The sequence below is a fragment of the Lolium rigidum genome, chromosome 2 (genome assembly GCF_022539505.1).
Source record: "Lolium rigidum isolate FL_2022 chromosome 2, APGP_CSIRO_Lrig_0.1, whole genome shotgun sequence".
Taxonomy (NCBI): domain Eukaryota; kingdom Viridiplantae; phylum Streptophyta; class Magnoliopsida; order Poales; family Poaceae; genus Lolium; species Lolium rigidum.
Window position 1 is genome coordinate 76,459,627 of NC_061509.1, and position 5,567 is coordinate 76,465,193.

Here is a 5,567-nt window from a genome sequence, read left to right on the forward strand (position 1 = left end):
TTTCCGCCTCGAAGGAAATCCCTTAGTGGAACCGTGACCTAGGCCTTTGTGGCGAGGGTCACCGGAGATTTAGGTGAGGCGCCTTCGTGGCGTTCGGTGTGTGGTGTGAGTACCGCATCTTGGGCAGGGGCGGGCCCACTTCAATTCAAGGGTATTCAGTTGAATACCCAAATACTTTGAAAAATACATTGATATATATATGAATATTGTACATAATATATAAAAAGGAAAACTCTCCTAGAATTACATTAATGTTGAAGTAGCACAAATGGTTCGTTAAGAACTATCTATTCATTAGATCTTGAGTTCAACTCCCATTTATGCATTTTATTGTTCATTTTTTGCAAAATATCTTTTGTGCATGTATTTTTTGTTATAGGAAGATCATATCGTGTTTCCTCTACTCTTACGTTTTCATGTTAACTCCAGTTGTTAGAAATATGTAAGAATTTACACATTCGATACACTTATTGATAAATTCATATGTTTCTCAAGCATAAGTATTCTTCATTGTGAGAGTTTCTTTTGTTATGGAAGATCATATAGTGTTTGTCTACTCTTAATTTTTCATGTTAACTCTCGAAGAATTTACAAATTTGATACAATTATTTTGGTAAATTCATATGTTTCTCAAGCACAAGTATCCTTCATTGTGATGGTTTCTCAAGAAAATATGAGATATATGTAATTATTACTTCATACTCAAATTATTTTATAAACTTTGTTTCATATAATAATTATTTTTTATAATTTTGAATACCCATAATCAATATTCTGGGCCCGCCCCTGATCTTGGGGTGAGGCCTTTGTGGCGTTGGTGTGCATCGAGCAACCACACCTCAAGGTGAGCCTCTTGTGGCGTTCGGGAGCACTAAGCAACCGCACCTCTCCACCGGAGATTAGCACTCGCAAGAGTGTGAACTCCGGGATAAATCATCGTCTCTCGCGTGCCTCGGTTATCTCTATACCCGAGCTCTTTACTTATGCACTTTACCTTGTAATAGCCATCGTGCTTGAAGTTATATATATCTTGCTATCACATACTTTCTTGTATTGCTTAGCATAAGTTGTTGGTGCACATAGGTGAACCATTGCTTAGAATAAGTTGTTGGTGCACATAGGTGAACAATAGTATATAGGCTTTGGGCTTGACAAAGTAAACGCTAGTTTTATTCCGCATTTGTTAATCCCATCTCGTAAAAGTTTTAAATCGCCTATTCACCCCCCCTCTAGGCGACATCCGTGTCCTTTCAACAATGCCCTTCCAAACACCATGATGGCTCACCAAAATCTCCTCAAGGTGTTGCACAATGCAAGATGTCACGATCCACTTGGGAGCCTTGAGGATGGTCGTCATATTGGTACAAACGTGGGACAATCTCCACCGCTTAATTGGAGGCTTCCAAATAATCCTGCACAAAAGGTCTCAAGCTTGAGGAATATCCACACTTAATTGGAGGCCCCAAGTAATCACCACCTAGGTCACCAAGCCGTATAGGGTCTAAAGACCCAAGAGATACAAACACCTGAAACTAATAACTCATGAACATTCTCTTCAACAATTTTCAGGCGAGAACTCAAACCAAAAAATGCAATGAAAGAAATCCATTAGTTTTTGGGAGAATAAGAGAGAAAGAACAAATAAAATCCTTCACTCTCAAATTCCAACAAAGCTATATTAGCTTTTGGGGGAATAAGAAAGAACTCTAAGATCTAGATCCACTATGTTTGTCTTATTTATAGCCTTATAGGATATTGATTGCTGTAAATGTAGATCTAGAGATCTCCCCTCTATTTTCCCTCAAGAAGATGCACGAATCATAGTAGGAATAGAAAGTTTAAGGCAAGCTCCCAGGGTCACCAATGGAGGAGAAAGACTAAGAAGAAATAAGAGCCCTTGGGAAGAAGGGGGCCTTTTATAGGCCACCACGATGTATGACCGTTACTGCCATTTAACACCGAAGACTCCGACCCAGAGGGCCGGAGACTTCAGATTCGGACCAAACTCTGCAGACCCCCATCTGAGAGCAAGACGAACTTGAAAACGGAGAAAACATGATTCGGTCATGTATCTCTGTCCCTAGAAAAGACAGACACAACTGAAACCGAAACCACCATAACTTAAGCAATTGGACTGCGATTTCGATCATCTTGGGCTCGTTTCAACAAGATCATGCAGAGAACCATCAAGATCCATAAAGGGAGTACAAGACTAAATGATGAAACCTCTTACTTACCTATAAAAGATAAACCGGTAAAACCTCCAATATCAAAACGTAATAAATGCATATGAAATCCATTTTCGGTGAATTTGAGCTTGTCGTGCATGGAGATAAACACAAGCACTAAATAGTCGTATCGATAAGAATCAAATAACAACCAAAAATGATACGATCAAGTTACTCAATCGAGATCCCCTCCACGCTTATATATTCTACAAACTGGTCTACCAACTATACCATGAGATCGGCAAGAAAGAAACCCTATCAAGCTCGAGATGGAACTTTTTTTTGACTGAGTCTGGTTGGTGAAATTTTGTGAAATTGCTCACACGTACTCCATCACGGGAGAGCATCTCGTCATCATAATCTTCATATATTCAGGATCACATAATAGACACCAACATCAAGCATATGATCTATTTTAGATGCTTATCTTAAACTTGTGTTTTGACTTCATTAACCTAGGATTGTTTATTCTTTATTCATATAGATGATGTCTTGAAGTTAACCATGAAAGCTCACACAATCTTCCACTTCTTCAAGACATGTTTCTACTAGACTCAAACCTCACATGTCCATTCTTTGGATTGCACATTGAATATCTTGACCATCACTTGATCTTCTTCTTTCAATCTTAACGCCAAAATATGGCTCGAGCATTGCATATGGGCATACCATTTGAGTACAACTCAATGCAACCATTAGTTCATAGGGATTGTCATTACTTACAGAAACCACACATGAGGGCTCAATGCACTTTCAGTCGGGCAAATCTAGGGTGGGAATGGATCCGTCCGGATCTCTCTCCCCCCAAACGGCGGTTTCCGTGCGTGTATTGAGCTAATGCAGCATGTGCCGCTCGGCTGCCATGAGGAGGCGACCCGCCTCCTCCTTCGGTGGAGTGCGTGCATTCCGTCTTAGCAGGGAGTAGCTGGTGGCGAGCCGACGCGACATTGTGGTGTGGAGGCGAGTGAGACAGAGAATGGGAGTGCATCGGTGGTGGAGAGGCGTTGCCATGGAGGTCAGCGGAGAGGGCGTACTAAATAGAACATACGGAGGTGGCTGGTGTTCGTATTTCCGGCGATGTCCTGGCATGTGTAACCATCGGGTCATTGAAGATGGTGACCCACGGAGCATTCGAGACGTCGCATTTAAAGATGGAGCCGGATGTGGAGTCGCTGAAATGCCAGTCCAGCCACTGAAAGCCGACGTGGCACGAGGTTCTAGTGCGCCCGTTCGGCGCCTTGTGGGTTGGGTCTGGCGCAGAGTTGGCGCCAATTTTATTTAGCTCGGCAACATACCAATTATTTTTGGAACGCGCCGGTGTGAACCTAGAAACGACACCGGCCCTGAATAGCTATTGTTGTCGATATTGAGGTCGCCGGTGGAGATGCTGCGGGAAGCAAAGTTGTTTGGAGCAGTGGACTCGCCGGCGACGTGCGTTTCGGCTGAAGGTGCCGGCGAGCTGGAAGACACGCAGCCGCCTCCTACGGCCAAAGTCGCGCAGCTACGTAGGTTCTCTCCCCGCCTGCCTCTGCCGCTGCCGGCACTGTACGCGGTTGCTTGCCTTGCCGGCCGCCCGCTCCGTGCATGCGCGGCAGAGAGACCCAGCTATAGCTAGCTTGCCGCAGCGGAATTTGTCAGGCCGGAGTTACAGTGCGGCGGCAGAGCTGCGCTGCATGCCATGGCTGTACTTGCGTCGGGCCAGGCTAGGTCACTCCATCATTGCGCTACGGCTAGACCCTACGCGTCGGCGCGTCGCGTGTCAGCGCGTGCGGTAACCAAGAGATCATGGGAAGATCGCGCGCGAGGGCCGGATCGGCGCGTGCGATGCGAATGCGATCCAACTGCCACCTGCAGCCGGCAAAAGGCGAACCGGCGAGAGGCGCGTGCCCGGGATGCCGGCCCGGTCCGTCGTTCCCCTCGCGCGTGCGCGCCGCATGGCCCCCCGCGCGTGCTATCTCTCGCACGGCTACCACGCCGGTCCGAGAGACAAACGCAGTTTCGATCGGTGACTTTCCCTTCGGATCAGCTAAACATGTGCGCCTCCAAACCGACTACTACGGTACTCCCTCCGTCCACAAATAAGTGGACGCGCGCGGTTTCCAAGAGACCTTAAGCTTTTTGTAAAAAAAAATCCTTATTCCTTTAATTAATCTGCTCATTAATCAAAAAGATTTGATTTAAGCGCTAATAAATGTTGTGCATACTAGTAACCAATAAAACAACATTGAGAAACCAAAAATGATTAATGGAGGCTAAAATCAAAGCATGTACTAGGGGTCTAAACGTAAAAAATATACCAAGAAGTCTAGATGTACACTTATTTGTGGATTTCTTAGAAAGCTAGATGTGCACTTATTTGTGGACGGAGGGAGTATACTGTATCACACTAAAGCTGAAACCCACGTAGCTTCTTCTCAAAATAGTTACAGGGGCTACAAAAGTGCATTCTATAAGTTTATGTCTCTCTAGATTGGTTCGAGGACACGAAAATAACCAGTTTTGGCGATTGTCCGCTTGAGTCGGAGCTGCCCTCCGAACTGACATGGTTTTTCAGTAATAGTTTTATTAATCGAAAGTAACTTACATAATGCTAAAAAGGAGAAAAAAAATGACTTAAACATAGAACCCTAACTAGTTAGGCGTTGGCTACTCATTCTCGTCGGTGTTGGCGAGATCCGCGAAGGCCGGAGGCACCCACGACTAGGGTAAGTACAATACCGGTTGTGGTGTTGGCGACGAAACAGTCGGCGCTGGAAAACGCGTAGAAGTGAACGGCGGCGCGACCGGCCTGCCCTACGCCAACGAGGAGTTCCGCAGCTGTGTGGCAAGGCCATGCAACTTGCCGAGCTCACTCTAGGCGATTGTCAGCTCGAGGGCCTCTTCCTCGACCAAGTCCGTTGGCTGGATCTCTATGTCAACGACTACAGGAGCAGGCGCCCTGTCGTTGTCGAACAAGGCATCCTCGTGGCCCTCCGCGTTATGGTGGCCTCCCCCCTCGTATCCTCATAGTCGTTGAGGCCGACGCCGAGGTTGAATTAGCCCACGTCGTCGAGGTAACCCACTATGCGGCGCGGGTGGAACTCCCAGGCCCCAAAGATGATCTGGTTGTAGGAGTTCAAAGCATAGGCCGGATCATCGCACACATGTCAGCATGATAAACTGGCGGTGTCGGATCTCGTCGCGGCGGTGTCATATCTCGTCGTGGCACTTGCGTCCCTCACGCGGCATCGGGGGGGGGGAGGGGGGGCACCGGCAGATGCAGGGAGTTGTGGTACCACCTTCCCAACATGCTAACGTCCCACCAGAGTGCCAACTGGTTCTCGTTGAACAGCTGACGCG